The sequence below is a fragment of the Cupressus sempervirens genome, chromosome 7 (genome assembly GCF_028749045.1).
Source record: "Cupressus sempervirens isolate cs-2001-9-10 chromosome 7, ASM2874904v1, whole genome shotgun sequence".
In the NCBI taxonomy this organism is placed as follows: Eukaryota; Viridiplantae; Streptophyta; class Pinopsida; order Cupressales; family Cupressaceae; genus Cupressus; species Cupressus sempervirens.
In genome coordinates this window covers 690,970,126-690,992,134 of record NC_143124.1, presented here as the reverse complement: position 1 = coordinate 690,992,134, position 22,009 = coordinate 690,970,126, and positions in this window count along the sequence as shown.

Here is a 22,009-nt window from a genome sequence, read left to right as displayed (position 1 = left end):
ATGGTGAGGAGCTATCCTTGAGGCGACTTGGTGGGCCTACTTGATTAGTCGACTTGGTGAGCCGACCTGACGAGCTGACACGGTGAGCGGGCTTGAAGAGGCGACGACTTGGTGGGGTAACTCGGCAAGCCAACTTATCGAGGCGAGATGGTGAGTCGACTTGGTGAGCTGACTTGGTGAGCGCACTTAAAGAGTCAACTTCGTGAGGTGACTCGGCGAGTTAGCCCGCTGATGCGACTTGGGCGGGCCGACCTGGCGAACGAACTTAAAGAGGCGACTTGGGCGGGCTGACCTGGCGAGCGAACTTAAAGAGTTGACTTGGCAACGTACTTGAACAACCGACTTGGTGAGCTGACACGGTGAGTGGGCTTAGAGAAGCAACTCGGCGGGGCGACTTGATGAACGGACTTAAAGGGTCGACTTGGCGGGGTGACTTGATGAACGGACCTAAAGAGTTGACTTGGTGAGAGTACTTGGCGGGGTGAACTGATGAACGGACTTAAAGAGTCGACTTGGTGGGAGTACTCGGTGGGCCGACTTGATGAACGAACTTATAGAGTCGACTTGGTGAGAGTAGTTGTTCTGGTGACTTGATGAACGGACTTAAAGAGTCGGCTTGGTGGGGTGACTTGATGAAAGGACTTAAACAGTCGACTTGGTCGGGTGACTCGATGAACGAACTTAGAGGGTCGACTTTGCGGGGTGACTTGATGAACGGACCTAAAGAGTTGACTTGGTGAGAGTACTCGGTGGGGTGACTCGATGAAAGGACTTAAAGAGTCGACTTGGTGAGAGTACTTGGTGGCTCGACTTTATGAGCAGACTTAAAGTGTCCACTTGGTGAGAGTGGGCCTAACGGGGCGATGTGGTGAGTGGGCCTAACGGGGCGAGTTGGTGGGGCGACTTGGCGAGTGGTATTAGAGAGCCGACGTGGTGAGGCGACTCGGCGAGTTGGTTCGTTGAGATGACATGGTGAGCTGACTTGGCGAGTCGACCCGGCGAGCGAACTTAAAGAGTCGACTTGGCAACGTACTCGAGTCGACTTGGTGAGGCGACCCGGCGAGCGGGCTCAAAGAGTCACCATGGTGAGGCGACTCATTGAGTGAACATGGTGAGGCGACTCATGGTGAGGAGCTATCCTTGAGGCGACTTGGTGGGCCTACTTGATTAGTCGACTTGGTGAGCCGACCTGACGAGCTGACACGGTGAGCGGGCTTAAAGAGGCGACGACTTGGTGGGGTAACTCAGCAAGCCAACTTATCGAGGCGAGATGGTGAGTCGACTTGGTGAGCTGACTTGGTGAGCGCACTTAAAGAGTCAACTTCGTGAGGTGACTCGGCGAGTTAGCCCGCTGATGCGACTTGGGCGGGCCGACCTGGCGAACGAACTTAAAGAGGCGACTTGGGCGGGCTGACCTGGCGAGCGAACTTAAAGAGTTGACTTGGCAACGTACTTGAACAACCGACTTGGTGAGCTGACATGGTGAGTGGGCTTAGAGAAGCAACTCGGCGGGGCGACTTGATGAACGGACTTAAAGGGTCGACTCGGCGGGGTGACTTGATGAACGGACCTAAAGAGTTGACTTGGTGAGAGTACTTGGCGGGGTGAAATGATGAACGGACTTAAAGAGTCGACTTGGTGGGAGTACTTGGTGGGCCGACTTGATGAACGGACTTATAGAGTCGACTTGGTGAGAGTAGTTGTTCTGGTGACTTGATGAACGGACTTAAAGAGTCCGCTTGGCGGGGTGACTTGATGAAAGGACTTAAACAGTCGACTTGGTCGGGTGACTCGATGAACGAACTTAGAGGGTCGACTTTGCGGGGTGACTTGATGAACGGACCTAAAGAGTTGACTTGGTGAGAGTACTCGGTGGGGTGACTCGATGAAAGGACTTAAAGAGTCGACTTGGTGAGAGTACTTGGTGGCTCGACTTTATGAGCAGACTTAAAGTGTCCACTTGGTGAGAGTGGGCCTAACGGGGCGATGTGGTGAGTGGGCCTAACGGGGCGAGTTGGTGGGGCGACTTGGCGAGTGGTATTAGAGAGTCGACGTGGTGAGGCGACTCGGCGAGTTGGTTCGTTGAGATGACATGGTGAGCTGACTTGGCGAGTCGACCCGGCGAGCGAACTTAAAGAGTCGACTTGGCAACGTACTCGAGTCGACTTGGTGAGGCGACCCGGCGAGCGGGCTCAAAGAGTCACCATGGTGAGGCGACTCATTGAGTGAACATGGTGAGGCGACTCATGGTGAGGAGCTATCCTTGAGGCGACTTGGTGGGCCTACTTGATTAGTCGACTTGGTGAGCCGACCTGACGAGCTGACACGGTGAGCGGGCTTAAAGAGGCGACGACTTGGTGGGGTAACTCGGCAAGCCAACTTATCGAGGCGAGATGGTGAGTCGACTTGGTGAGCTGACTTGGTGAGCGCACTTAAAGAGTCAACTTCGTGAGGTGACTCGGCGAATTAGCCCGCTGATGCGACTTGGGCGGGCCGACCTGGCGAACGAACTTAAAGAGGCGACTTGGGCGGGCTGACCTGGCGAGCGAACTTAAAGAGTTGACTTGGCAACGTACTTGAACAACCGACTTGGTGAGCTGACATGGTGAGTGGGCTTAGAGAAGCAACTCGGCGGGGCGACTTGATGAACGGACTTAAAGGGTCGACTTGGCGGGGTGACTTGATGAACGGACCTAAAGAGTTGACTTGGTGAGAGTACTTGGCGGAGTGAACTGATGAACGGGCTTAAAGAGTCGACTTGGTGGGAGTACTTGGTGGGCCGACTTGATGAACGGACTTATAGAGTCGACTTGGTGAGAGTAGTTGTTCTGGTGACTTGATGAACGGACTTAAAGAGTCCGCTTGGCGGGGTGACTTGATGAAAGGACTTAAACAGTCGACTTGGTCGGGTGACTCGATGAACGAACTTAGAGGGTCGACTTTGCGGGGTGACTTGATGAACAGACCTAAAGAGTTGACTTGGTGAGAGTACTTGGTTGGGTGACTCGATGAAAGGACTTAAAGAGTCGACTTGGTGAGAGTACTTGGTGGCTCGACTTTATGAGCAGACTTAAAGAGTCCACTTGGTGAGAGTGGGCCTAACGGGGCGATGTGGTGAGTGGGTGTAACGGGGCGAGTTGGTGGGGCGACTTGGCGAGTGGTATTAGAGAGCCGACGTGGTGAGGCGACTCGGCGAGTTGGTTCGTTGAGATGACATGGTGAGCTGACTTGGCGAGTCGACCCGGCGAGCGAACTTAAAGAGTCGACTTGGCAACGTACTCGAGTCGACTTGGTGAGGCGACCCGGCGAGCGGGCTCAAAGAGTCACCATGGTGAGGCGACTCATTGAGTCAACATGGTGAGGCGACTCATGGTGAGGAGCTATCCTTGAGGCGACTTGGTGGGCCTACTTGATTAGTCGACTTGGTGAGCCGACCTGACGAGCTGACACGGTGAGCGGGCTTAAAGAGGCGACGACTTGGTGGGGTAACTCGGCAAGCCAACTTATCGAGGCGAGATGGTGAGTCGACTTGGTGAGCTGACTTGGTGAGCGCACTTAAAGAGTCAACTTCGTGAGGTGACTCGGCGAGTTAGCCCGCTGATGCGACTTGGGCGGGCCGACCTGGCGAACGAACTTAAAGAGGCGAGTTGGGCGGGCTGACCTGGCGAGCGAACTTAAAGAGTTGACTTGGCAACGTACTTGAACAACCGACTTGGTGAGCGGACATGGTGAGTGGGATTAGAGAAGCAACTCGGCGGGGCGACTTGATGAACGGACTTAAAGGGTCGACTCGGCGGGGTGACTTGATGAACGGACCTAAAGAGTTGACTTGGTGAGAGTACTTGGCGGGGTGAACTGATGAACGGACTTAAAGAGTCGACTTGGTGGGAGTACTTGGTGGGCCGACTTGATGAACGGACTTATAGAGTCGACTTGGTGAGAGTAGTTGTTCTGGTGACTTGATGAACGGACTTAAAGAGTCGGCTTGGCGAGGTGACTTGATGAAAGGACTTAAACAGTCGACTTGGTCGGGTGACTCGATGAACGAACTTAGAGGGTCGACTTTGCGGGGTGACTTGATGAACGGACCTAAAGAGTTGACTTGGTGAGAGTACTCGGTGGGGTGACCTGATGAACAGACTTAGAGAGTCGACTTGGTGAGAGTCCTTGGTGGGCCGACCTGGTTGGGTGACTTCGTGAACTGACTAAAAGAGTCGACTTGGTGGGGTGACTTGATGAACGGACTTCAAGGGTCGACTTGGCGAGGTGACTTGATGAACGGTCCTAAAGAGTTGACTTGGTGAGAGTACTTGGTGTGGTGACTTGATGAAAAGACTTAAAGAGTCGAATTGGTGAGAGTACTTGGTGGGGTGACTTGATGAACGCACTTGAAGGGTCGACTTGGTGGGGTGACTTTATGAACGGACCTAAAGAGTTGACCTGGTGAGAGTGCTTGGTGGGGTGACTTGATGAACATAGTAAAAGAGTCGACTTGGTGAGAGTAGTTGGTCGGGTGACTTGATGAACGCACTTGAAGAATCGACTTGGTTAGAGTACTTGGTGGGGTGACTTGATGAACAGACTTAAAGATTCGACTTGGTGGGCCGACCTGGCGGGGTGACTTGATGAACGGACTTAGAGAGTCGACTTGGTGAGAGTGCTTGGTGGGCCGACCTGGCTGGGTGACTTGATGAACAAACTTAAAGAGTCGACTTGGTGAGAGTACTCGGTGGGCTGACCTGGTCACGTGACTTGATGAACGGACTTAAAGAGTCGACTTGGTGGGCCGACTTGGCCGGGTGACTTGATGAACGGACTTAAAGAGTCGACTTGGTGGGCCGACTTGGCCGGGTGACTTGATGAACGAACTTAAAGAGTCGGCTTGGTGGGTCGAAGTAGCGGGGTGACTTGGTGAGAGTACTTGCTGGGCTGACCTGGCAGGGTGACTTGATGAACGAACTTAGAGAGTCGACTTTGTTAGAGTACTTGGTGGGTCGAACTGGCGGGGTGACTTGATGAACGAACTTAAAGAGTCAACCCGGTGAGAGAACTTGGTGGGCCGAGCTGGCGGGGTGAATTGATGAACGAACCTAAAGAGTCGACTTTGTGAGAGTACTTGGTGGGCCGACCTGGCGGGGTGAGTTGATGACCGAACTTAAAGGGTCGACTCGGTGAGAGTACTTGGTGGGCCGACCTGGCGGGGCGACTTGATGAACGAACTTAAAGAGTCGACTTGGTGAGAGTACTCGGTGGGGTGCCCTGATGAACAAACCTAAAGAGTCGACCTGGTGAGAGTACTTGGTGGGCCGACCTGGCGGGGTGACTTGGTGAGCAAACTTAAAGAGTCGACTTGGTGAGAGTAGTTGGTGGGCTGACCTGGCGGGGTGACTTGATGAACGAACTTAAAGAGTCGACCTGGTGGGCCGACTTGGCAGAGTGACTTCATGAACGAACTTAAAGAGTCCACTTGGTGGGCCGACCTGGCGGGGTGACTTGATGAACGAACTTAAAGAGTCGACTTGGTGAGAGTAATTTGTGGGCTGACCTGGCGGGGTGACTTGATGAATGAACTTAAAGAGTCGACTTGGTGGGGTGACTTGATGAACGCACTTGAAGGGTCGACTTGGTGGGGTGACTCTATGAACGGACCTAAAGAGTTGACTTGGTGAGAGTACTTGGTGGGGTGACTCGATGAAAGGACTTAAAGAGTCGACTTGGTGAGAGTACTTGGTGGCTCGACTTTATGAGCAGACTTAAAGAGCCCACTTGGTGAGAGTGGGCCTAACGGGGCGATGTGGTGAGTGGGCCTAACGGGGCGAGTTGGTGGGGCGACTTGGCGAGTGGTATTAGAGAGCCGACGTGGTGAGGCGACTCGGCGAGTTGGTTCGTTGAGATGACATGGTGAGCTGACTTGGCGAGTCGACCCGGCGAGCGAACTTAAAGAGTGGACTTGGCAACGTACTCGAGTCGACTTGGTGAGGCGACCCGGTGAGCGGGCTCAAAGAGTCAACATGGTGAGGCGACTCATGGTGAGGAGCTATCCTTGAGGCGACTTGGTGGGCCTACTTGATTAGTCGACTTGGTGAGCCGACCTGACGAGCTGACACGGTGAGCGGGCTTGAAGAGGCGACGACTTGGTGGGGTAACTCGGCAAGCCAAATTATCGAGGCGAGATGGTGAGTCGACTTGGTGAGCTGACTTGGTGAGCGCACTTAAAGAGTCAACTTCGTGAGGTGACTCGGCGAGTTAGCCCGCTGATGCGACTTGGGCGGGCCGACCTGGCGAACGAACTTAAAGAGGCGACTTGGGCGGGCTGACCTGGCGAGCGAACTTAAAGAGTTGACTTGGCAACGTACTTGAACAACTGACTTGGTGAGCTGACACGGTGAGTGGGCTTAGAGAAGCAACTCGGCGGGGCGACTTGATGAACGGACTTAAAGGGTCGACTTGGCGGGGTGACTTGATGAACGGACCTAAAGAGTTGACTTGGTGAGAGTACTTGGCGGGGTGAACTGATGAACGGACTTAAAGAGTCGACTTGGTGGGAGTACTTGGTGGGCCGACTTGATGAACGGACTTATAGAGTCGACTTGGTGAGAGTAGTTGTTCTGGTGACTTGATGAACGGACTTAAAGAGTCGGCTTGGCGGGGTGACTTGATGAAAGGACTTAAACAGTCGACTTGGTCGGGTGATTCGATGAACGAACTTAGAGGGTCGACTTTGCGGGGTGACTTGATGAACGGACCTAAAGAGTTGACTTGGTGAGAGTACTTGGTTGGGTGACTCGATGAAACGACTTAAAGAGTCGACTTGGTGAGAGTACTTGGTGGCTCGACTTTATGAGCAGACTGAAAGAGTCCACTTGGTGAGAGTGGGCCTAACGGGGCGATGTGGTGAGTGGGCCTAACGGGGCGAGTTGGTGGGGCGACTTGGCGAGTGGTATTAGAGAGCCGACGTGGTGAGGCGGCTCGGCGAGTTGGTTCGTTGAGATGACATGGTGAGCTGACTTGGCGAGTCGACCTGGCGAGCGAACTTAAAGAGTCGACTTGGCAACGTACTCGAGTCGACTTGGTGAGGCGACCCGGCGAGCGGGCTCAAAGAGTCAACATGGTGAGGCGACTCATTGAGTCAACATGGTGAGGAGCTATCCTTGAGGCGACTTGGTGGGCCTACTTGATTAGTCGACTTGGTGAGCCGACCTGACGAGCTGACACGGTGAGCGGGCTTAAAGAGGCGACGACTTGGTGGGGTAACTCGGCAAGCCAACTTATCGAGGTGAGATGGTGAGTCGACTTGGTGAGCTGACTTGGTGAGCGCACTTAAAGAGTCAACTTCGTGAGGTGACTCGGCGAGTTAGCCCGCTGATGCGACTTGGGCGGGCCGACCTGGCGAACGAACTTAAAGAGGCGACTTGGGCGGGCTGACCTGGCGAGCGAACTTAAAGAGTTGACTTGGCAACGTACTTGAACAACCGACTTGGTGAGCGGACATGGTGAGTGGGATTAGAGAAGCAACTCGGCGGGGCGACTTGATGAACGGACTTAAAGGGTCGACTCGGCGGGGTGACTTGATGAACGGACCTAAAGAGTTGACTTGGTGAGAGTACTTGGCGGGGTGAACTGATGAACGGACTTAAAGAGTCGACTTGGTGGGAGTACTTGGTGGGCCGACTTGATGAACGGACTTATAGAGTCGACTTGGTGAGAGTAGTTGTTCTGGTGACTTGATGAACGGACTTAAAGAGTCGGCTTGGCGGGGTGACTTGATGAAAGGACTTAAACAGTCGACTTGGTCGGGTGACTCGATGAACGAACTTAGAGGGTCGACTTTGCGGGGTGACTTGATGAACGGACCTAAAGAGTTGACTTGGTGAGAGTACTCGGTGGGGTGACCTGATGAACAGACTTAGAGAGTCGACTTGGTGAGAGTCCTTGGTGGGCCGACCTGGTTGGGTGACTTCGTGAACTGACTTAAAGAGTCGACTTGGTGGGGTGACTTGATGAACGGACTTCAAGGGTCGACTTGGCGAGGTGACTTGATGAACGGTCCTAAAGAGTTGACTTGGTGAGAGTACTTGGTGTGGTGACTTGATGAAAAGACTTAAAGAGTCGAATTGGTGAGAGTACTTGGTGGGGTGACTTGATGAACGCACTTGAAGGGTCGACTTGGTGGGGTGACTTTATGAACGGACCTAAAGAGTTGACCTGGTGAGAGTGCTTGGTGGGGTGACTTGATGAACATAGTAAAAGAGTCGACTTGGTGAGAGTAGTTGGTCGGGTGACTTGATGAACGCACTTGAAGAATCGACTTGGTTAGAGTACTTGGTGGGGTGACTTGATGAACAGACTTAAAGATTCGACTTGGTGGGCCGACCTGGCGGGGTGACTTGATGAACGGACTTAGAGAGTCGACTTGGTGAGAGTACTTGGTGGGCCGACCTAGCCGGGTGACTTGATGAACAAACTTAAAGAGTCGACTTGGTGAGAGTACTCGGTGGGCTGACCTGGTCACGTGACTTGATGAACGGACTTAAAGAGTCGACTTGGTGGGCCGACTTGGCCGGGTGACTTGATGAACGGACTTAAAGAGTCGACTTGGTGGGCCGACTTGGCCGGGTGACTTGATGAACGAACTTAAAGAGTCGGCTTGGTGGTTCGAAGTAGCGGGGTGACTTGGTGAGAGTACTTGCTGGGCTGACCTGGCAGGGTGACTTGATGAACGAACTTAGAGAGTCGACTTTGTTAGAGTACTTGGTGGGTCGAACTGGCGGGGTGACTTGATGAACGAACTTAAAGAGTCGACCCGGTGAGAGAACTTGGTGGGCCGAGCTGGCGGGGTGAATTGATGAACGAACCTAAAGAGTCGACTTTGTGAGAGTACTTGGTGGGCCGACCTGGCGGGGTGAGTTGATGACCGAACTTAAAGGGTCGACTCGGTGAGAGTACTTGGTGGGCCGACCTGGCGGGGCGACTTGATGAACGAACTTAAAGAGTCGACTTGGTGAGAGTACTCGGTGGGGTGCCCTGATGAACAAACCTAAAGAGTCGACCTGGTGAGAGTACTTGGTGGGCCGACCTGGCGGGGTGACTTGGTGAGCAAACTTAAAGAGTCGACTTGGTGAGAGTAGTTGGTGGGCTGACCTGGCGGGGTGACTTGATGAACGAACTTAAAGAGTCGACCTGGTGGGCCGACTTGGCAGAGTGACTTCATGAACGAACTTAAAGAGTCCACTTGGTGGGCCGACCTGGCGGGGTGACTTGATGAACGAACTTAAAGAGTCGACTTGGTGAGAGTAATTTGTGGGCTGACCTGGCGGGGTGACTTGATGAATGAACTTAAAGAGTCGACTTGGTGGGGTGACTTGATGAACGCACTTGAAGGGTCGACTTGGTGGGGTGACTCTATGAACGGACCTAAAGAGTTGACTTGGTGAGAGTACTTGGTGGGGTGACTCGATGAAAGGACTTAAAGAGTCGACTTGGTGAGAGTACTTGGTGGCTCGACTTTATGAGCAGACTTAAAGAGCCCACTTGGTGAGAGTGGGCCTCACGGGGCGATGTGGTGAGTGGGCCTAACGGGGCGAGTTGGTGGGGCGACTTGGCGAGTGGTATTAGAGAGCCGACGTGGTGAGGCGACTCGGCGAGTTGGTTCGTTGAGATGACATGGTGAGCTGACTTGGCGAGTCGACCCGGCGAGCGAACTTAAAGAGTGGACTTGGCAACGTACTCGAGTCGACTTGGTGAGGCGACCCGGCGAGCGGGCTCAAAGAGTCAACATGGTGAGGCGACTCATTGAGTCAACATGGTGAGGAGCTATCCTTGAGGCGACTTGGTGGGCCTACTTGATTAGTCGACTTGGTGAGCCGACCTGACGAGCTGACACGGTGAGCGGGCTTGAAGAGGCGACGACTTGGTGGGGTAACTCGGCAAGCCAAATTATCGAGGCGAGATGGTGAGTCGACTTGGTGAGCTGACTTGGTGGGCGCACTTAAAGAGTCAACTTCGTGAGGTGACTCGGCGAGTTAGCCCGCTGATGCGACTTGGGCGGGCCGACCTGGCGAATGAACTTAAAGAGGCGACTTGGGCGGGCTGACCTGGCGAGCGAACTTAAAGAGTTGACTTGGCAACGTACTTGAACAACCGACTTGGCGAGCTGACACGGTGAGTGGGCTTAGAGAAGCAACTCGGCGGGGCGACTTGATGAACGGACTTAAAGGGTCGACTTGGCGGGGTGACTTGATGAACGGACCTAAAGAGTTGACTTGGTGAGAGTACTTGGCGGGGTGAACTGATGAACGGACTTAAAGAGTCGACTTGGTGGGAGTACTTGGTGGGCCGACTTGATGAATGGACTTATAGAGTCGACTTGGTGAGAGTAGTTGTTCTGGTGACTTGATGAACGAAATTAAAGAGTCGGCTTGGCGGGGTGACTTGATGAAAGGACTTAAACAGTCGACTTGGTCGGGTGATTCGATGAACGAACTTAGAGGGTCGACTTTGCGGGGTGACTTGATGAACGGACCTAAAGAGTTGACTTGGTGAGAGTACTTGGTTGGGTGACTCGATGAAACGACTTAAAGAGTCGACTTGGTGAGAGTACTTGGTGGCTCGACTTTATGAGCAGACTTAAAGAGTCCACTTGGTGAGAGTGGGCCTAACGGGGCGATGTGGTGAGTGGGCCTAACGGGGCGAGTTGGTGGGGCGACTTGGCGAGTGGTATTAGAGAGCCGACGTGGTGAGGCGGCTCGGCGAGTTGGTTCGTTGAGATGACATGGTGAGCTGACTTGGCGAGTCGACCTGGCGAGCGAACTTAAAGAGTCGACTTGGCAACGTACTCGAGTCGACTTGGTGAGGCGACCCGGCGAGCGGGCTCAAAGAGTCAACATGGTGAGGCGACTCATTGAGTCAACATGGTGAGGAGCTATCCTTGAGGCGACTTGGTGGGCCTACTTGATTAGTCGACTTGGTGAGCCGACCTGACGAGCTGACACGGTGAGCGGGCTTAAAGAGGCGACGACTTGGTGGGGTAACTCGGCAAGCCAACTTATCGAGGCGAGATGGTGAGTCGACTTGGTGAGCTGACTTGGTGAGCGCACTTAAAGAGTCAACTTCGTGAGGTGACTCGGCGAGTTAGCCCGTTGATGCGACTTGGGCGGGCCGACCTGGCGAACGAACTTAAAGAGGCGACTTGGGCGGGCTGACCTGGCGAGCGAACTTAAAGAGTTGACTTGGCAACGTACTTGAACAACCGACTTGGTGAGCTGACATGGTGAGTGGGCTCCGCTGATGCGACTTGGGCGGGCCGACCTGGCGAACGAACTTAAAGAGGCGACTTGGGCGGGCTGACCTGGTGAGCGAACTTAAAGAGTTGACTTGGTGAGCTGACATGGTCAGTGGGCTTAGAGAAGCAACTCGGCGGGGCGACTTGGCGAGCACACCTGCTGGGGCAAGGTGGTAAAACGACTAGGTGATTCGACATGGTGAGCTGACTTAGGGAGCTGACTTGGTGAGCGAACTTAAGGGGTCGACTTGGTGAGGCAACCTGAATAGTCGACTCGGTGAGGTGGCTTGGGGAGCCGACATGGTGAGCGGTCTTAAAGAAGAGGCGACCTGGTGGGGCAACCTGGTGAGGCGAGATGGTAAGTCATCTTGGTGAGCCGTCTTGACGAGCTGTGAGTGGACTTAAAGAGTCAATTCTTGATTTGGCAAAGACCACATGGTTAGATGACTTGGTGAGCCGACCTGGCCAGAAAAATTGGCAAGCAAACTTATAGAATCGACTTGCTGTCCCCAGCCAGGATCGCACGCCTGGGTCGACCCAACTTGGGTCACCCGACTAGGTCAACCCATCTCCGTCGCCCCAGCCTCGGGCGACCCGACTGGGTCGACGAGGGGAAAAAAAAAAAAAAAAAACAAAAAAAATCATGAGAGGCCCTGTACAGCGAAAAGCGCTAAATTTTGGGCATTACAAAAAAAAAAAACAAGTTACCCGCTTTTGGATCACGCACAAGTTTCAGTTCACGTATTGCCGAGCCGACTCGAGGCGTTACGCCTAGCTAGCCGGATTCGAGGTAGGGTAGCCGAAACGATCCGATTTGAGAATTTTCTTTATAAAAAGAGATCATGATAGGCCTCGTAAGGCAAAAAAGAATGAAATTTTGGGAGTTCAAAAAAAAACGTTACCCGGTTTTGGATCGCGCACAGGGCTCGGGTCACGTAGCATCGAGGTGCCCTGGGTGACATGATTCGAGCGAAAAGTCGACGGTGGCATGAGTCGTGCAAAAACATTGGAGGCCATTAAGGCTCGAGGCGCTTCGAGTCGAGGTTGCCGAGGCGGGTCGGGTTGAAAAATTTGGGCGTTAACCAAAAAGAAAAAGTTAACCGCTTTTGGATCATGTACACGGCTCGGGGCACTTAGAATCAAGTCGAGCACGGTGACATGAGTCGTGCGAAAAATTTGGAGACGACTCGAGTCGGGGCATCCGACTCTATTCGAGTTCAAAACTTTGGGACTTGACAAAAAAAAGAAAAAAGAAAAAGTTACCCGGTTTTGGATCACGTAAGTGACTCGGGCCACTCAGAATCAAGGCGAGTGCGATTACATGAGTCGGGCGAAAAAAAAAAAATGGAGGCGGTTAAGGCTCGAGGCAATTCGAGTCGGGGTAGCTGAGTCGATTCGAAAACTTTGGCCGTTAGCCAGAAAAAGAGTTAATCGCTTTTGGATCACGTACATGACTTGGGGCACATAGAATCAAGTCAAGCACGGTGACATGAGTGGTTCGAAAAAATTGCAGGCGATTAAGGCTCGAGGCTATTTGAGTTGGGGTTGCTGACACGATTCGGGTTGAAATCTTTGGGTGTTAACCAAAGAAGGAAGAAGTTAACCGCTTTTGGATCACGTACACGACTCGGGGCACCAAGTCGAGCACGGTGACATGAGTCCTGCGAAAAAACTGGAGGCGGTTAAGGCTCGAGGCAATACGAGTCGGGGTCGCCGACACAATTTGGGTTGAAAACTTTGGGCGTTAACCGAAAAAAAGAGTTGACCGCCTTTGGATCACGCACATGACTCGGCGCACTTAGAATCATGTCGAGCACGGTGACATGAGTCGTGCGAAAAAATTGGAGGCGGTTAAGGCTCGACGCGATTCGAGTCGGGGTTCGGGTAATTGGGGCGATTCGTGTCGGGGTTGCCGACACGGTTCGAGTTGAAAACTTTGGGCATTAACCCCCCCAAAAAAAAAGGTTGACCTCTTTTGGACCACGTACATGACTCGGGGCACTTAGAATCAAGTCGAGCACGGTGACATGGGTTGTGCGAAAAATTCAGAGGCGATTCGAGTCGGGGTAGCCAACTCGATTTGAGTTCAAAACTTTGGGCGTTAACCAAAAAAATAAGTTGACCGGTTTTGGATCACGTACATGAGTCGTCTGCCCTCGCGAAAATTACAAAACCCGGGGACCCGCCTGGAATTTGCAGTCGGAAGATTTTTCTGCCCTCACGAAAATTTACAAACCCCACCCGCTCGAAATTTGGACTTGGAAGTTTTTTCCGCCCTCGCGGAATTTACAAACCCCACCCGCTCAGAATTTGGCACTTGGAAAATTACGAAACCCCGCCTGCCCGGAATTTGGACTTGGAAGATTTTTCCGCCCTCACAAAAATTGCAAACCCGACCCACATGGAAAACTTTTTCGCACTTGCGGAAATCACAATACCCCACCCGCGGGGAATTCGGCACTCGGGAGATTTTCCCGCCCTTCCGAAAATCGCAAACCCCACCAGCTCGGAATTTGGGACTCGGGAGATTTTTTTCCCCCTCGTGGAAATTCTACAAAACCCCACTCGCCCGAAATTTGGCACTCGGGAGATTTTTCTGCCCTGGCAGAAATTTCTACAAAACCCCTCCCTCCCGCCCGGAATTTGGCACTCGAGAGATTTTTCCGCCCTGGCGGAAATTGCAAACCCCACCCGCCGGGAATTTGGCACTTGGGAGATTTTTCCGCCCCGACAGAAATTGCAAAAACCCCACCCGCCGGGAATTTGGCACTTGGGAGATTTCTTCGCCCTCGAAGAAATTTTCACAAAACCCCACCCGCTCGAAATTTGGCACCTGGGAGAGTTTTCCCGCCCTCGCAAAAAATTGCAAACCCCACCCGCCCGAAATTTGGAAGATTCTTCCCGCACTCGCACAAATTGCAAACCCCACCCGCCGGGAATTTGGCACCTGAGAGATTGTTACGTTACGAGCTCGCAAGAAAAAACCTTGCAAACCCCACCCCCACCCGGAATTTGGCACTTGGGAGATTTTCTTGCCCTCGCGCAAATTACAAACCCCACCCGCCTCAGAGTCGAAAAAGGTCTTACGAATCGAGGCGACAAAGGGCTGAATCTCAGTGGATCGTGGCAGCAAGGCCACTCTGCCACTTACAATACCCCGTCGCTTATTTAAGTCGTCTGCAAAAGATTTTGCTAGAGCGCCAAGCACCCACCTCATGGCTAGAGACAAGGGCTCGCCATTAGATCAACTTCGAAATCGCTGAACAGACGCGCTGTAGAATGGCAACCGCTGCCAAGTCTCTTCCGTAGTTGCGTCGATCGAGTGATCGTAGAAGGTGATCTAAGAGAGGGTCCAAGCGTAGGCATTCGTTGGGGGATTCGCGCCGATGGCATAAATTTATGCAATACCCGAGCAACACCGGACGGAGGTGCTAGGCGAGGGCTCCCGTTTTAGATCGAGTTTTAAAATCACCGAGTAGACGCGGTGAGGGCTGGCAACCGCTGCCAAACCTTTTTCCGAAATTGCGCCATCTGAGTGACAAGAAAACATGATCTAAAGGAGAGTCCAGGAATAGCGCCCTCGAGGGTGGGCTTCATGCCCCTCTAATTGATTCAACGTCGCCGTCCACCGTTTCAAAATCCGACATATCCATCCGCCCTGACAGCGGCGTTGAATCAATGAGGGGGGCACGGGAGAGGCTCGCGGCAACCACCTCTCCCCTTGTAGCCGCGATAGGCACGCAAAAAATTTTGCTAGAGCGCCAAGCACCCACCTCATGGCTAGAGACAAGGGCTCGCCATTAGATCAACTTCGAAATCGCTGAACAGACGCGCTGTAGAATGGCAACCGCTGCCAACTCTCTTCCGTAGTTGCGTCGGTCGAGTGATCGAAGAAGGTGATCTAAGAGAGGGTCCAAGCGTAGGCATTCGTTGGGGGATTCGCGCCGATGGCACAAATTTATGCAATACCCGAGCAAGCAACACCGGACGGAGGTGCTAGACGAGGGCTCCCGTTTTAGATCGAGTTTTAAAATCACCGAGTAGACGCGATGAGGGCTGGCAACCGCTGCCAAACCTTTTTTCGAAATTGCGCCATCTGAGTGACAAGAATACATGATCTAAAGGAGAGTCCAGGAATAGCACCCTCGAGGGTGGGCTTCATGCCCCTCTAATTGATTCAACGTCGGCGTCCACCGTTTCAAAATCCGACATTTCCATCCGCCCTGACAGCGGCGTTGAATCAATGAGGGGGGGCACGGGAGAGGCTCGCGGGAACCACCTCTCCCATCGTAGCCGCGATAGGCACGCAAAAAATTTTGCTAGAGCGCCAAGCACCCACCTCATGGCTAGAGACAAGGGCTCGCCATTAGATCAACTTCGAAATCGCTGAACAGACGCGCTGTAGAATGGCAACCGCTGCCAAGTCTCTTCCGTAGTTGCGTCGATCGAGTGATCGTAGAAGGTGATCTAAGAGAGGGTCCAAGCGTAGGCATTCGTTGGGGGATTCGCGCCGATGGCATAAATTTATGCAATACCCGAGCAACACCGGACGGAGGTGCTAGGCGAGGGCTCCCGTTTTAGATCGAGTTTTAAAATCACCGAGTAGACGCGGTGAGGGCTGGCAACCGCTGCCAAACCTTTTTCCGAAATTGCGCCATCTGAGTGACAAGAAAACATGATCTAAAGGAGAGTCCAGGAATAGCGCCCTCGAGGGTGGGCTTCATGCCCCTCTAATTGATTCAACGTCGCCGTCCACCATTTCAAAATCCGACATATCCATCCGCCCTGACAGCGGCGTTGAATCAATGAGGGGGGCACGGGAGAGGCTCGCGGCAACCACCTCTCCCCATGTAGCCGCGATAGGCACGCAAAAAATTTTGCTAGAGCGCCAAGCACCCACCTCATGGCTAGAGACAAGGGCTCGCCATTAGATCAACTTCGAAATCGCTGAACAGACGCGCTGTAGAATGGCAACCGCTGCCAAGTCTCTTCCGTAGTTGCGTCGGTCGAGTGATCGAAGAAGGTGATCTAAGAGAGGGTCCAAGCGTAGGCATTCGTTGGGGGATTCGCGCCGATGGCATAAATTTATGCAATACCCGAGCAACACCGGACGGAGATGCTAGACGAGGGCTCCCGTTTTAGATCGAGTTCTAAAATCACCGAGTAGACGCGGTGAGGGCTGGCAACCGCTGCCAAACCTTTTTCCGAAATTGCGCCATTTGAGTGACAAGAAAACATGATCTAAAGGAGAGTCCAGGAATAACACCCTCGAGGGTGGGCTTCATGCCCCTCTAATTGATTCAACGTCGCCGTCCACCGTTTCAAAATCCGACATATCCATCCGCCCTGACAGCGGCGTTGAATCAATTAGGGGGGCACGGGAGAGGCTCGCGGCAACCACCTCTCCCCTTGTAGCCGCGATAGGCACGCAAAAAATTTTGCTAGAGCGCCAAGCACCCGCCTCATGGCTAGAGACAAGGGCTCGCCATTAGATCAACTTCGAAATCGCTGAACAGACGCGCTGTAGAATGGCAACCGCTGCCAAGTCTCTTCCGTAGTTGCGTCGGTCGAGTGATCGAAGAAGGTGATCTAAGAGAGGGTCCAAGCGTAGGCATTCGTTGGGGGATTCGCGCCGATGGCATAAATTTATGCAATACCCGAGCAACACCGGACGGAGGTGCTAGACGAGGGCTCCCGTTTTAGATCGAGTTTTAAAATCACCGAGTAGACGCGGTGAGGGCTGGCAACCGCTGCCAAACCTTTTTCCGAAATTGCGCCATCTGAGTGACAAGAAAACATGATCTAAAGGAGAGTCCAGGAATAGCACCCTCGAGGGTGGGCTTCATGCCCCTCTAATTGATTCAACGTCGGCGTCCACCGTTTCAAAATCCGACATATCCATCCGCCCTGACAGCGGCGTTGAATCAATGAGGGGGGCACGGGAGAGGCTCGCGGACACCACCTCTCCCCTTGTAGCCGCGATAGGCACGCAAAAAATTTTGCTACAGCGCCAAGCACCCACCTCATGGCTAGAGACAAGGGCTCGCCATTAGATCAACTTCGAAATCGCTGAACAGACGCGCTGTAGAATGGCAACCGCTGCCAAGTCTCTTCCGTAGTTGCGTCGGTCGAGTGATCGAAGAAGGTGATCTAAGAGAGGGTCCAAACGTAGGCATTCGTTGGGGGATTCGCGCCGATGGCATAAATTTATGCAATACCCGAGCAAGCAACACCGGACGGAGGTGCTAGACGAGGGCTCCCGTTTTAGATCGAGTTTTAAAATCACCGAGTAGACGCGGTGAGGGCTGGCAACCGCTGCCAAACCTTTTTCCGAAATTGCGCCATCTGAGTGACAAGAATACATGATCTAAAGGAGAGTCCAGGAATAGCACCCTCGAGGGTGGGCTTCATGCCCCTCTAATTGATTCAACATCGGCGTCCACCGTTTCAAAATCCGACATATCCATCCGCCTTGACACCGGCGTTGAATCAGTGAGGGGGGCACGGGAGAGGCTCGCGGCAACCACCTCTCCTATATAAGCTATTAGTGCGAGGCTCGCGCTGCATTAGAAATTAGCGAACACAACGACATCCGCCTTAAAAATCCAAATCCTTTAAAATTCCTACCAAACAGCCATTCACGACCCAATTTTTTATGAGGTCGGCAGAGGAGCAAAAGATTGTCATCGGTTAGGAGACGTGAGTTCATGGAGCCAAGGGACTGAAATGGTCATCGAGCTCATCCGATCAACTGGATGAATTTCACCTTGAAGGGGCCCAATCCAAAAGTTCCGGAGGTCATCTCCTGGAACTCTCGAGAACAAGGCCCATCTTACATGCAAACTCTGCTACTGCGCAAACATAGGTTGCAATTAAGGAGAAATTGCGAGGCCGTCGCAATGGCCCGAGGCCAATGGCTCCGACTAAGTCAATTTTCTCTTGCAATCACCATGCCGCCGTTCACAGAGAGATCTCCCCATTCACTTGTGACGCGACGCACAATCCAAGGTCTAGACGCGAGCTCGCCCTTGAAAGAAAGACCACTTTCCAAGACATCCCCCGATGACACATTGGAACGTCAACCGCTGTCGAACCACTCCCAATGTTGTGCCGATCGAGTTGGCACAGAGGCGACCTTAGGGAGCTCCCGCGTAGCAATCGGGATGTGCTTTCGTGCCCATCTCTCACAAAAACCAATGTTAGCTGTGGACAAATTTGGAATCCAAGGGCTCGCATCCATCGATATCGTCGGCACTGAGTCTATATATTCAAAGGCCACGGAGAGGTTCCGATAAGAGAAACTCCCCTGCTCGCTCGCACAAACATCCCAAATTCTAGACACAAGCTCCCGCCCTTAGCATCGCTCTCCAGATCACCGCAATGACACATTGGAACGACAACCGCTGTCGAACAACTCCCGAAATTGTGGCAATGGAGTGAGAAAGAAGAGCAACTTTGGGGAGCCGCGCATAGCAAACGGGCTGTGCTGCTGTGCTTCATTCCGCTCTTATATAGATCCAAAATCGTTGATTTCGTTTGGAATCCGAGGCTGCATTCGTCCTTGCTCAAACAAGCAATGGCTCTTCTAATCGAATGGCCACGGGGAGCTTCCGATAACAAAGGCTCCCTTGTCACTCGTGATGCGCAGGCCAACTGCTAGACGACGGGTCGCCCTTCAGATCGCTGCCCAGGCAACCACCACAACGGCACCATTGGAACGACAACCGCTGCCGAACCGTTCTGAAAATTTTGTGCCAAAGAAGTTGTTGCGTAGAGAACGACTCTGGGGAGAGAGCCCTCGCATAGCAAAATCGGGATGGCTTCACGGCCCTCCCAATAGAAACGATGCTGGTGCCAATATTCCAAAAATCCGAATAACGTGTCTTTCGCGAACACCAGCACTGATTTCTATTGGGGAGGGTCGCCGAGAACTTTTGTTGTCAAAGCTCCCATTGTAAGCCGCGATAGGCACACAAAAAATTGCTAGAGCCCCAAGCACCCACCTCATGGCTAGACAAGGGCTCGCCATTAGTAGATCAACTTCGAAATCGCTGAACAGACGCGCTGTGGAATGGCAACCGCTGCCAAGCCTCTTCCGTAATTGCGTCGGTCGAGTGATAGAAGAAGGTGATCTAAGAGAGAGTCCAAGGCTAGGGATTCGTTGGGGGATTCGCGCCGATAGCAAAAAATTATGCAATACCCGAGCAACACCGGACGGAGGTGCTAGACGAGGGCTCCTGTTTTAGATCGAGTTTTAAAATCACCGAGTAGACGCGGTGAGGGCTGGCAACCGCTGCCAAACCTTTTTCCGAAATTGCGCCAGCTGAGTGACAGGAAAACATGATCTAAAGGAGAGTCAAGGAATAGCACCCTCGAGGGTGGGCTTCATGCCCCTCTAATTGATTCAACGTCGCCGTCCACCGTTTCAAAATCCGACATATCCATCCGCCCTGACAGCGGCGTTGAATCAATGAGGGGGGCACGGGAGAGGCTCGCGGCAACCACCTCTCCCCTTGTAGCCGCGATATGCACGCAAAAAATTTTGCTAGAGCGCCAAGCACCCACCTCATGGCTAGAGACAAGGGCTCGCCATTAGATCAACTTCGAAATCGCTGAACAGACGCGCTGGAGAATGGCAACCGCTGCCAAGTCTCTTCCGTAGTTGCGTCGGTCGAGTGATCGAAGAAGGTGATCTAAGAGAGGGTCCAAGCGTGTAGGCATTCGTTGGGGGATTCGCGCCGATGGCATAAATTTATGCAATACCCGAGCAACACCGGACGGAGGTGCTAGACGAGGGCTCCCGTTTTAGATCGAGTTTTAAAATCACCAAGTAGACGCGGTGAGGGCTGGCAACCGCTGCCAAACCTTTTTCCGAAATTGCGCCAGCTGAGTTGACAAGAAAACATGATCTAAAGGAGAGTCCAGGAATAGCACCCTCGAGGGTGGGCTTCATGCCCCTCTAATTGATTCAACGTCGCCGTCCACCGTTTCAAAATCCGACATATCCATCCGCCCTGACAGCGGCGTTGAATCAATGAGGGGGGCACGGGAGAGGCTCGCGGCGACCACCTCTCCCGTTGTAGCCGCGATAGGCACGCAAAAAATTTTGCTAGAGCGCCAAGCACCCACCTCATGGCTAGAGACAAGGGCTCGCCATTAGATCAACTTCGAAATCGCTGAACAGACGCGCTGTAGAATGGCAACCGCTGCCAAGTCTCTTCCGTAGTTGCGTCGGTCGAGTGATCGAAGAAGGTGATCTAACAGAGGGTCAAAGCGTGTAGGCATTCGTTGGGGGATTCGCGCCGATGGCATAAATTTATGCAATACCCGAGCGACACCGGACGGAGGTGCTAGACGAGGGCTCCCGTTTTAGATCGAGTTTTAAAATCACCAAGTAGACGCGGTGAGGGCTGGCAACCGCTGCCAAACCTTTTTCCGAAATTGCGCCAGCTGAGTGACAAGAAAACATGATCTAAAGGAGAGTCCAGGAATAGCACCCTCGAGGGTGGGCTTAATGCCCCTCTAATTGATTCAACGTCGGCGTCCACCGTTTCAAAATCCGACATATCCATCCGCCCTGACAGCGGCGTTGAATCAATGAGGGGAGCACGGGAGAGGCTCGCGGCAACCACCTCTCCCGTTGTAGCCGCGATAGGCATGCAAAAAATTTTGCTAGAGCGCCAAGCACCCACCTCATGGCTAGAGACAAGGGCTCGCCATTAGATCAACTTCGAAATCGCTGAACAGACGCGCTGTAGAATGGCAACTGCTGCCAAGTCTCTTCCGTAGTTGCGTCGGTCGAGTGATCGAAGAAGGTGATCTAAGAGAGGGTCCAAGCGTAGGCATTCGTTGGGGGATTCGCGCCGATGGCATAAATTTATGCAATACCCGAGCAACACCGGACGGAGGTGCTAGACGAGGGCTCCCGTTTTAGATCGAGTTTTAAAATCACCGAGTAGACGCGGTGAGGGCTGGCAACCGCTGCCAAACCTTTTTCCAAAATTGCGCCAGCTGAGTGACAAGAAAACGTGATCTAAAGGAGAGTCCAGGAATAGCACCCTCGAGGGTGGGCTTCATGCCCCTCTAATTGATTCAACGTCGGCGTCCACCGTTTCAAAATCCGACATATCCATCCGCCCTGACAGCGGCGTTGAATCAATGAGGGGGGCACGGGAGAGGCTCGCGGCAACCACCTCTCCCATTGTAGCCGCGATAGGCACGCAAAAAATTTTGCTAGAGCGCCAAGCACCCACCTCATGGCTAGAGACAAGGGCTCGCCATTAGATCAACTTCGAAATCGCTGAACAGACGCGCTGTAGAATGGCAACCGCTGCCAAGTCTCTTCCGTAGTTGCGTCAGTCGAGTGATCGAAGAAGGTGATCTAAGAGAGGGTCCAAGCGTAGGCATTCGTTGGGGGATTCGTGCCGTTGGCATAATTTTATGCAATACCCGAGCAACACCGGACGGAGGTGCTAGGCGAGGGCTCCCGTTTTAGATCGAGTTTTAAAATCACCAAGTAGACGCGGTGAGGGATGGCAACCGCTGCCAAACCTTTTTTTCCGAAATTGCGCCAGCTGAGTGAGAAGAAAACATGATCTAAAGGAGAGTCGAGGAATAGCACATCCAGGGTGGGCTTCATGCCCCTCTAATTGATTCAACGTCGGCGTCCACCGTTTCAAAATCCGACATATCCATCCGCCTTGACACCGGCGTTGAATCAATGAGAGG